We start from the raw sequence: 12,348 nt of genomic DNA, 5'->3' as shown, positions 1-12,348 counted from the left end.
TGAAATTCAATATTCTGTAGGGAGGGAGAGTTGTAGTGATGTGTAGTGGATAGGAGAAAGATTCGGAATTTCTTACTTACGACTGAATAAAAAACGTAATAACCTCTCATAATAGTGGAAAGAACAAAAGTTTCCGGATTAGAAAGGAATGGTGGTGATGCTTCACTTGCCTATTCAGTCACACTTCTCAAAGGACGGAGCCGGTGGTGGCCATAGGACATTTTCAATGCCGGAGCTTAAATGGAGGAGCGGGTTGCCTGGCCCCTCTGCCCCATGACTACACCGGTGGCACAATGAAATATCCTTCTCTTCATGCTTGGGTGCTCGGGGGTCCTCCCAGCCTAGAAACCCTTCCACAAGCTGCCTGACCTCAGCTGGTGGCTTTCTTCTAATGATAGCTCCTGCAGGTTTACTGAACACCCTTATAGTGTCAGGGACTAATTTGAGTAGTAAAACCTAATGACATTTGGTTTGCTAAAGCAAAAGCAAAGCAAAGCTGCAACCACTTTGAGTCTACATGCACACCAGTGATGGCTCCATGGCATTTCTCAGGGTGAGTTTACTGATGAGTGCACCTTTATTGCTTTCCTCAGGGGTGGGCTAGGGTTGCCACCTCATCCCTTTAAAACCGAACACCTATTAATTACACAGGTTCTGTGGCTGATTAAGGTGGTAATTCAACTCGCTTGGTGCCTTATCTGCATTATTTTAGCCTCAGAACTTGTGTAATTCATGTGTGTTTTGGGTTTAAAGGGATGAGGTGGCAACCCTAGGGTGGGTACTGGCTTCCACTTCTCTGTTACCCAAAATCCCCTGGGCTCCCATTCTACCTTAGACTTCTGGACACGCCCAAGGGATGGAACAGCATTTACTGGGCTTGTGAGCTGTCTCCAGGCTCTGGGTCTTCCAGCATATATGATTTGTGGGCCACCAACAAACACAAGAACATGCAGCTTTCTTGTAGGATCCAGTTCTGACTGACTCTGAAAAACTGCCGTTCCAGTGGAGAGGCTGTACCTTCAGCCATCTGAACCTCCAGACCAAAGACTCCTCCAGCCTTATCTTTGTGAAACCTGTGTGACCGTTTACCTTAAAGTGGTTGTAAACCCTTACATATACCAAGTAAAGTGGGCCATCAACAAGCTTCTAACTTGTGGGCCACCAACAAGCACAAGAACATGCAGATTTCTTGTTGGATCCAGTTCTGACTGGCTCTGGAATACCGCCCTTCCCAGTGGAGTGGCTGTACCTTCAGCCATCTGAGCCTCCAGAACAAATAATCCTGCAGCCTTGTCTTTGTGAAACCTGTGTGACCATTTACCTTAAAGTGGTTGTAAACCCTTACATATACCAAGTTAAGAGACTGGCCTCAGGTGATACACAGAGATGAAACAAATCCTCCTACATGAGTTGTATCTGTTTATCTGCAGTCTTCTCTTCATCCCTTCAAAGTGCGGAATTTATAAGCTTGTCTGAGAGTTCAGAAAAAGGGGGGAAAAGCTGAAATTACACTCTGCAGAGCTCAGTGTGGAGAGCTCTAAGAGCTGATTGGAGGTAAGAGACACACCTCCCTCCAGACAGCACACAGGAACAGAGCTGAGGCTGTCGATCAGCTGGAGGTCCCTCTCCGTCACCATTTTTCTCTTGGTGTCAGGAAATGTAGCAGACAGGGGAAAAACCACATAGCACTCTTAATTGAGACAAGCACACAAGAGGGATATGCTTGGTTCATGTCTGAGGTTTACAACCACTATAAAGTCCAACTCCGGACAAAAAAGTTTTGCCATGCAGTGGTGTTGTACCTGCCCTGGACAGGTCAACTGCTCCTAGGGGTGAAGAGACAGATTATACTCACCCAACCCTTCATTTCACCAGAGAACGGCGTTCCCCCACGGTCTGACTGTGGACTGTTCTGAGTCTATAAACCTTGTCTGGGCTTGATGACATCAGCAACAGTCCACAACTCAAGACCGCTGGTGCACAGGGGTGCCAGACCGGTCTTGTGCTTGGAGGATAGGATGATTAGGTAAGTATATTTCTTTTCTCCTCTCCCCTAGATAAAAAACAACAGCTAACCAGTGCAATGCAGGAACAGCCCTACTGTATTGCTAAACATATATGGGTGCATCCCTAATTTGCTCTAGTCTGTGCTACCCCATTTGTTTTGCATGTGAGCTTTTTTTTTTATATACTATTGTATTGTGCTGTCACCTAGTGGCCACGGGAAGAAATTATTCCTAAGCATCCCTGTTGCTGAGAGAGGTTCACTTACTGGTATTATTTGTTTAGAGCTATTACATACCTTCCTACCATTCTACCTGTATTGTCAACTCATTCAGTAAACTTCCAAACTAGGGTTACAACGTCCCATAGACTTCAATGGGATGTTGCTCCTGCAGTATGGGTACATCCCATCCACATTAGTGCACAAGTGCCAGCGGCCTGCTGCTAGATATTTATCGTTCATGCTGCAGGCAATGTGTAATGCTGCCATTGGGTGGCAGTAAAAACACATGGTTGGGCCGCATTTTCACTGCCCCAAACTGCTCCCCATTAAGCTGCAAAGGCAGCAGATAGGATTGTACACATTCTGAAGCAGTGTTGCTATGCTTTGCAGCAAGAATTAAACCTCCATTGTATTTGGCGTGCAGTACCGCCCACTGAACACAACCTATTCAACTGAATGAGGCTGTGCCGAAACTGCCTCGCAACTGTCTCTGCATGTGGTTGCATCATGGTTGTGCCATTATTAAGGGGTTAAAATAAGTGGAGAGGTGTTGACATAGTGCCTTCTCATCGCCTGTTAAACACTCTCTGAAAAGCAATCCACAAATTGCTCTTCAGAGGTCATATTCTTGTGCAAACAATCCCTTAAAGCTGTGATGAAGTTTCAGTGATTGGGTAAACATACACTTCCCATTTCTGAAAGTGCTGTACGTGGCATGAGGATTTTGGAAGGGTTAGAAGTATAGAAGAGTCTAGGCAGCAGCAACCTAAATGGCAGAGGTTATGTGCGGCCTAGCAACGTAGGATGCTAAAAGGCCGAAGTCATGTGTGTCCTAGCAACGTAGGATGCTACATGACAGAAGTTACATACGTTCTAGCAACCTAGGATGCTAAATGGCAGAAGTTAGGTGCGTCATAGCAACCTAGAATGCTAAATGGCAGGAGTTGTCTGCATCCTACCAGCCTAGGAAGCTAAGTGGCAGGATCAGTTGCATCCTAGCAAACTAGGATGATACATGGCAGGAGTTGCCTACGTCCTAGCAATCTAGGATGCTAGGTAGCAGGATCTGTCTGGGTCCTAGCAACCTAGGATGCAAAATAGCAGGATCTGCCTGCATCCTAGCAACCTAGGATGCTAAGTGGCAGGAGCTGTCTCCATCCTAGCAACATAAGATGCTAAGTGGAAGGATCTTTCTGTGTTCTAGCAACCTAGGATGCTATGTGGCATGAACTGCCTGCGTCTTCTTTAACATTGTACATGTGAAAAAATTAGCATAAGTGTTACAAGTGTACAGCAAAGATTTTACGTAGAATCTTACCACCAGCAACATCCTGCGTAAAATCGTACAGCAAAGTGCATGAGTCCTTATAAATAGATTTGTATGTAGATTTCAAAATCATGGGCCCATGGGGTTAGGGTGCATTAGCAGGTGTTACCATTCATGCAGTAATTACAAGCGAGTGATTGGCCTTGGACTTAAACTGGCTGCACCCAGGGCTGATCACTGACATACGATCGCTGCATGAAAGATTACATGCAAGTGGCCGCAGTTAGCTGTAGGAGCCTCCACTGGGGATCTCGCATGAATCAGAGTGCAGGTCCATTTGCATATATTAAAATGCACCCTTGTGGTGGATATACCAGATATACTGCCAGAAACTTGGATCTCCTTATATACTGTATGTAATTATGCATATACAAAATACTTACCCTTGTTTGCATTTTTTTTTTTTACCCTGGTTTGCAGTTGTCTTTCATACATTCCTATACCATACATATTCCTTTAAAGGAACAAATATTCCTGACCATGCATGCACATTACAATAACTTCAATTTTTTCCTGACCGAGGAGCATATCCATTATTAGAATGTAATGAGTTTAGATAAGAAACAAGAATTTTTTTTACAACTTTCTCAGATTTTATGGCTCACTGTAGCTAACGTATCCTGTAACAACTGTTAGATAACTCAAACAAACGATCGCTTTGGAACGAAAATCTAAACTGTGTATGGCTAGCTGATCGTAAATGAATCCCGTCATACACAAACACAGGCAAGAAGAACATTGGCAGGAACCTAATGATTAAATACAGCAACCCTCCCCAATTATCAGCCAGACATATAAAACTTATGTACATTTATATATACAGTATATTTGGAAGTAAGTATAATTATAGGCTGTGGATTTTGTAAAAGGATGTTTTTCTACGTTAAAAAAACTAAATAAAGAATAAAAAAAATACAGCAACCCTCTCCAATTATCAGCCAGACATATAAAACTTGTGTACATTTATATATATATAGTGGTATGGGAAAGCCACCGCCCACTCCGCAGATTATAGACATGATGTCATCCCTTACCACCACAATACACAAACACCCCATCCTCCACCTTGAATTTAAAGCACCACCACTCTCCCCCACATACACTGAAATACCTTCTGGATAAACACAGGTGCTGCGAAGTCAATGACACAATGTCTCCTTCACCTCCTGCTCCACCTCTGCATCACTCCCATATCTGGGTCAGGCTACAAGAATTTCTACAGTCTTGTCACATCATGTTGCAATTTACATTAAAAAGTGCCACACACACACACACAGGAGGAACCTCTAATTCAAAGACTCAGTCCCTCCCTGTGCTTGGTGACATTGCAACCCCTCTTTTTTACCACTAGGTGGCACTCTTGTCCTCTGCACTGATGATCTTAACCCCTTCTTCAGGAATAAAAACCATTAAGCCCTGCAGATCATTGCACAGTCAGAGCATTGCACTGCCCCCTCTTTGCTGCAGGCTGCATTGCCATGGCAATCTGCCTCGTTAAACGGCCAGAAGGTAGGAAGGAGGATTTATAAGGCTATGGGGAGGAAGCCGTGTGCTGAGACAATGTATGTTCACATCAATTGGAGGAAGACCAGTGCTACGGTTGTAGGCCAGATCCATATGTTTAAATGAATTATTCAGGTCTTTAAAGCGGATGTTTTCTGTCGCCATGTGTTCTGCTATAAGCTGCGTTAGTACATGGCAAAAAAAAAGGATGCTGAGGTTTTTAATATTCGCGTATTTTGTAATTACCGTATTTATCAGCGTATAACACGCACATTCATTTTTAGGGGGAAGTTTCAGGAAAAAAAACTTCATCCATCCATCAAACTTCAGCCATCAATGCAGCCTGATCAATGCCCATCTGCAGCCTCACAAGTGCCATCAAAGCAGCCTCACCATTACCATCAATGCAGCAGCCTCACCGTTGCCATCAATGCAGCAGCCTCACCGTTGCCATCAATGCAGCAGCCTCACCGTTGCCATCAATGCAGCAGCCTCACCGTTGCCATCAATGCAGCAGCCTCACCATTACCATCAATGCAGCAGCCTCACCATTGCCATCAATGCAGCAGCCTCACCATTGCCATCAATGCAGCAGCCTCACCATTACCATCAATGCAGCAGCCTCACCATTGCCATCAATGCAGCAGCCTCACCATTGCCATCAATGCAGCAGCCTCACCATTACCATCAATGCAGCAGCCTCACCGTTGCCATCAATGCAGCAGCCTCACCGTTGCCATCAATGCAGCAGCCTCACCATTGCCATCAATGCAGCAGCCTCACCATTACGATCAATGCAGCAGCCTCACCGTTGCCATCAATGCAGCAGCCTCACCGTTGCCATCAATGCAGCAGCCTCACCATTACCATCAATGCAGCAGCCTCACCATTGCCATCAATGCAGCAGCCTCACCATTGCCATCAATGCAGCAGCCTCACCATTACCATCAATGCAGCAGCCTCACCATTGCCATCAATGCAGCAGCCTCACCATTGCCTTCAATGCAGTAGCCTCACCATTGCCATCAATGCAGCAGCCTCACCATTACCATCAATGCAGCAGCCTCACCATTGCCATCAATGCAGCAGCCTCACCATTGCCATCAATGCAGCAGCCTCGCCATTACCATCAATGCAGGAGCCTCACCATTGCCTTCAATGCAGCAGCCTCACCATTGCCATCAATGCAGCAGCCTCACCATTGCCATCAATGCAGCCTGATCGATGCCCATCTGCAGCCTAGAGGGCAACCCTATATGACGTCCAGCAGGATAACACGCCGGCGCGCGCGATCGCGAGTGCGGCCTGTCAGTCTGACATGCCGCATCTCCAATCATGATAAGAAGCCTCTGACAGAGGCTTCTTACCACGTGATCAACTGTGACCAATCACAGCTGATCATCGCTTGAACCAGGAAGTGCCGGTAAACGGCATTCCTCGGTTCACGCTGACAGGGAGAGACGATCGGCGGCTCTCCCTGTCAGGGGGGGGGTGTCTGTGCTGATAATCAGCACATTGATTATCAGCACAGCTCCCTCAGATGTGCCAATCACATCCCAATAAGTGCCCAGCAGTGTCCCCATAATAAAAGACTGCCAGTGCCCACCACAGTGCCATTTAGAGCCCACCACAGTCCCAATCAGTGCCCATTACAGTGCCAATCAGTGCCCAGCAGTAACACCTGTCAGTAACACATCAGTACCTCATCATCAGTGCTGCCCATCAGTGCCACCTGTCAGTGCCAATCAGTACAACTTATCAGTGCCGCCTGTCAGTGCCCATCACAGCCACCTGTCAGTACCACCTGTCAGTGCCCATCTGTGCCACCTATCATTGCCCATCAGTGCCACCTATCAGTGCTGCATATCAGTGCCCACTATCAGTGCCCATCAATTCTACATATCAGTGCCCATCAGTGTCACCTTATCAGTGCCGCCTCATCAGTGCCCATCAGTGCCGTCTCATTAGTGCCCATCAGTGAAGGGGAAAACAAAATTTTATGACAGAAACTTTTTTTTTCAAAAATGTTGGTATTTTTTAGTTTGTTTAGCAAAAAATAAAAAACCCAGAGGTGATCAAATACCATTAAAAGAAAGCTCTATTTGTGGGAACAAGATGATACAAAATTTAGTTTGGGTACAGTGTAGCATGACCGCGCAATTGTCATTCAAAGTGCGACAGAGCTGAAACCTGAAAATTGTCCTGGGCAGGAAGGGGCGAAAGAGCCTGGTATTGAAGTGGTTAATCAGGATTTATATAGTGCCAATACGCAGTGTTGTCGATTTATAAAAGGAGACAGTACAGTTATAATACAATTCAATGCAAGAAGGTTAGGAGGGCCTTGCTCCCGAGAGCTTACAATCTAATAGGGTGGGGCAAGTGGCTAGTTCAAAAGGTAATAACTGTGAGGGATGAGCTGATGGGAGAATTAAAAGTTCAGTTGTTACGGTAGGTGGAGACGGAATAGGCTTCCCTGAAGAGTATTTATGGATCACTTAAAAGTGGACAGAGTAGGAGATAGCCATACATATTGGGGTAGGGAGTTCCAGAGAATGGGGGAGGCTCTGGAGAAGTCCTGGAGACATTTAGCACCATTTATCTATTCATTATTTTTATTTTTACTCATTGCTATAGCACTTCTTTCCCTGGGGACTCAGACCGCTTATCAAGTTGGAGTTGGGGCAGGTAGGAGTTGAGACAGCCATCTTGGGCTCTGTAGAATATCATAGTAGACCAGCTTCAAACCGGAAACAGTTACCTTCCCAGCATGTTTTTGAGTTTGGGAGGAAACCCATGCAAGCACAGGAAGAACATGCAAACTCTATGCAGATAGTGTTCTGGCCAGTATTTAAATGGTGTACCCCAGTACTGTTTTTTTTAAATATATTGGAGCCACATTAGGTTCCTAAATATAAATAAAGGCTGCCATACTCAGCTTCAATCTGGAGCTACACCATACAGTACTTTTCTTTGCCACAAGATGTCCTCTGTCTTCGGGTTGAATTACACCACGCTTCACTTAACCACTTGTCGACTAGCCGCCGTCAATGCACCTCCCAGGGAACACATTTAACCCCTTGATCACAACTAGTGTTAACCTCTTCCCTGCCAGTGTCATTTATACAGTAATCAGTGCATTTTTATAGCAGTGATCACTATATAAATGTCACTGGTCCCAAAAAGTGTCACAAGTGTCCGACCTGTCCGCCGCAATGTCACAGTCCCACTAAAAATTGCTGATCACCTCCATTAGTAGTACAAAAAATAAAATAATAATAAAAATGCCATAAATCTTTCCTCTATTTTGTAGATGCTTTAACTTTTGCGCAAACCAATCAATATACGCTTATTGCAATTTTTTTTTTTTTTTTACCAAATATATGTAGAAGAATACATATTGGCCTAAACTGATAAAGAATTTTATTTATTTATTTATTTTTGGATATTTATTATAGCAAAAAGAAAAAAATGTTGTTGTTTTTTTTTTTTTTCCCCAAAATTGTCGCTCTTTTTTTGTTTATAGCTCAAAAGGTGATCAAATACCACCAAAATAAAACTCTATTTGTGAGAAAAAATGGACGTCAGTTTTGTTTGTGTACAGCATCGCACGACCGCCCAACTGTCAGTTAAGTGATGCAGGGCCGTATCCTAAAAAATGGCCTGGTCATTAAGGGGGCAAATCTTCCGGTCCTTAAGGGTTAAAGAGGAACTTTACCTCTTTCCCCCTTACCTGTTAAAGTGGTTTTAAAGTCTAATTTTTTTTTTTTACCTAAATACATTCTCTGCATTATGGTAAAAAAAAAAAAAAAACACTACCTGTCCTACCCATCACCCATAAACACTTACCTGATTCCGGTCAGGGCTCTAATACTGTCCCAGCTGCAGCACCGCTCCCTTCACTTCCTGGTCTCACAGGAGACACTGAGAGCAGCGGGAGTCATAGGCTCCTGTTGCTGATAGTCAAACTGTTGTGAGTAGGAAGCAGGGTGTGGCTTACTGCCGCTGTGTGTGTCTATGGAAGCACACAGCCCAAGCTTGGGAACGTGCATGCATTGGTTCCCCCTTAGCACCCAGCTTGTTGAGATGGCACCTTAAAAAAGGGAGGAGTGGACAGTGCTGGCTGGAAATGCCAAAAAGGAGTTAAGGTACCAAGAGCAGGTATGTATAACGTCTCTTTTATTTTAACCAAAAAAAAAAAAGCCTTTGAAATTTGGATTTGAAATAAAAGGCATTCTGTCAATGACACCCATCCTGAACTGTCCACCTCCAGTGTGCAATAAGCAGAGGTGCAGCGGCTCAGTGTGGGACGTGGAGGCAAGTTGGGACCACTGGAGCTCCCGTGTCTACTTCAGTGATTTCCAGCTTCAAGTTGGATCAGCCAGGTATGGTGTATACCAGTGATGGCGAACCTTTTTGAGCCCGAGTGCCCAAACAGTGACACAAAACCCACTTATTTATTTCAAAATTCCAACATGGAATTAATCCTACCAGTGGCTCTGTACAGAGGATGGGACTTATCATCCCTCTGAATGAGCCCTAAGGGACCAAAAACATACAGTTCTGCCCAGAAAAAAACTTTTGTGCTTTTCCAAAGGAGTGCGTTATGCTCAGAATACAGGGAAAAGGAATGCGTTGTGCTCAGAATACAGGGATCAGAAATGCGTTATGCTCAGAATACAGGGAAAAGGAATGCGTTGTGCTCAGAATACAGGGTTCAGAAATGCGTTATGCTCAGAATGCAGGGTTCAGGAGTGTGTTATGCTCAGAATACAGGGAAAAGGAATGCGTTGTGCTCAGAATACAGGGATCAGAAATGCGTTATGCTCAGAATACAGGGTTCAGGAGTGCGTTATGCTCAGAATACAGGGTTCAGAAATGCGTTATGCTCAGAATGCAGGGTTCAGGAGTGCGTTATGCTCAGAATACAGGGAAAAGGAATGCGTTGTGCTCAGAATACAGGGATCAGAAATGCGTTATCCTCAGAATACAGGGTTCAGGAGTGCGTTATGCTCAGAATACAGGGATCAGGAGTGTGTTATGCTCAGAATGCAGGGTTCAGGAGTGCGGTATGCTCAGAATACAGGGATAAGGAGTGCGTTATGCTCAGAATACAGGTATCAGGAATGCGTTATGCTCAGAATGCAGGGTTCAGGAGTGCGTTCCACTTAGAATGCAGGGATCAGGAGTGCGTTATGCTCAGAATACAGAGATCAGGAGTGCGTGATGCTCAGAATGCAGGGTTCAGGAGTGCGTTATGCTCAGAATACAGGGATCAGGAATGCGTTATGCTCAGAATACAGGGATCAGGAGTGCGTTATGCTCAGAATACAGGGTTCAGGAGTGCGTTATGCTCAGAATGCAGGGTTCAGGAGAGCGTTATGCTCAGAATGCAGGGTTCAGGAGTGCGTTTTGCTCAGAATGCAGGGTTCAGGAGTGCGTTATGCTCAGAATGCAGGGTTCAGGAATGCGTCATGCTCAGAATACAGGGATCAGGAATGCGTTGTGCTCAGAATACAGGGATCAGGAATGCGTTGTGCTCAGAATACAGGGATCAGGAATGTGTTGTCCCCAGAATTCAGGGATCAGAAATGCGTTGTGCTCAGAATACAGGGATCAGGAATGCGTTGTCCCCAGAATACAGGGATCAGGAATGCGTTGTGCTCAGAATACAGGGATCAGGAATACGTTGTGCTCAGAATGCAGAGTTCAGGGGGTGATGTGAAAGCCAGTAGATGACAATGGTATGGGGGTGGCCCTTCCCAAAGCAGTGTCCTCTGCCACCCCCTATAGAAGCGACCTCTGGCTTCCCTCCCAGCTGTGGCACGCGTGCCATAGGTTCTTCATCACTGGTATATACTGTACATAGTTACATTGGTCCAAGCTGGATCAATGTAAATATGTATAAAATATACACCTGCCTGGATATCGTCTTTAACATGGTAAAACCTATATGATATGAAATTTTAGTAATTGTGTTTTAATACACTTTAAATTGTAACTCTAAATTTGCTGAGAAATAAAGCCAGTTCAATCCCTGAAAGTTATAGACTTCAGAAAACATTGAGCAATCAAGACTCTTACCTCCTGCTGACTGGCAGATCTCTCTGCTGCACTCACCTCTGTGCCAAGTGGGAGGAGATGCCCGTTGCAGTCACATGAACAGCCACTGGGAAAAGCAGTGAGCCAATCACATGAATGGGAAGTGACATTTCCAAGGGGTGTCCCGTACATAAATAGTCTACAGTTCAATGCTCACTGACATGGGTTCAAGGAATAAAATTTTAATTTTTGTCAACTATATAGCACTGAGACCTGAAGGAGATGCTGGATTTTTTCAGGGCATCCTAACCTTTATACTGGTGATTTGGCCTTTAGCTGCACTCAAAAACTCACTGACCCACCAATGGTGGCTGACAGACCTCCACCCCGTCAGTCTTTTTTCTGAAGATTTTATTGGCTCAAATGTCTAAAGCAGCCATTCTAAGCCAGGGTTCAATTGAACCCTAGGGTTCCTCCAGAGGTTGCTAGGGGTTGCTTGTGCTGGTGACATATATCTCTTGTTTTCTGCCACCCTGGGGGGCCCCAATACAGTAGGAAGGGAGCACACTGCAGAACATGGGCCCCAGAATATATATATATATATATATATATGTATATATATATATATATATATATATATATATATATATGTATATATATATATATATATATATATAATTGCATTTTATAGTTGCCCCCTACTTTTGTCCCTGTCCCCCCATGTGCCCCCCCTAAATATGAAAGCTGGAGACGCCACTGCTTACGCATACCCCCCAACTTTTTGAGATGGGAATGAGGGACACTCATTAGCAAAAGTGTGTAGGCATAGGACAAACCCCCTTAAAGAAGGAAATTACAAAAAAATGATTAGTCCAGATATTTAAATGAAGCAAAAATAGTTACCACTGCTCACGACGATCCAAGCTAAAACTCTTCGTTCTCCAAAAGAAGGGAGAGAGCCCTAGGTGCTGGCAATTGCTAGTACAGGTGTGGATGGATGAAAAGATCTGGACAGCCGCACACCGGAATAAATTGATTAAATTCTTCTTTTATTCGTGAAACAGGATCATGGGGTACATGGGGCACCACTGGAGTGGTACAGCACAACAGCTCCACTCCAGTGGTGCCCCATGTACCCCATGATCCTGTTTCAAGAATAAAAGAAGAATTTAATCCGGTGTGCGGCTGTCCAGATCTTTTCATCCATCCACAAAAAAATGATTAGTTAAACCCAAAAGTGCTTTTTTTTTTT

This window comes from Aquarana catesbeiana, linkage group LG03 (assembly GCF_042186555.1).
Source record: "Aquarana catesbeiana isolate 2022-GZ linkage group LG03, ASM4218655v1, whole genome shotgun sequence".
In the NCBI taxonomy this organism is placed as follows: Eukaryota; Metazoa; Chordata; class Amphibia; order Anura; family Ranidae; genus Aquarana; species Aquarana catesbeiana.
The sequence above is the reverse complement of the archived record's forward strand: the minus strand, read 5'-3'. Positions refer to the sequence as shown.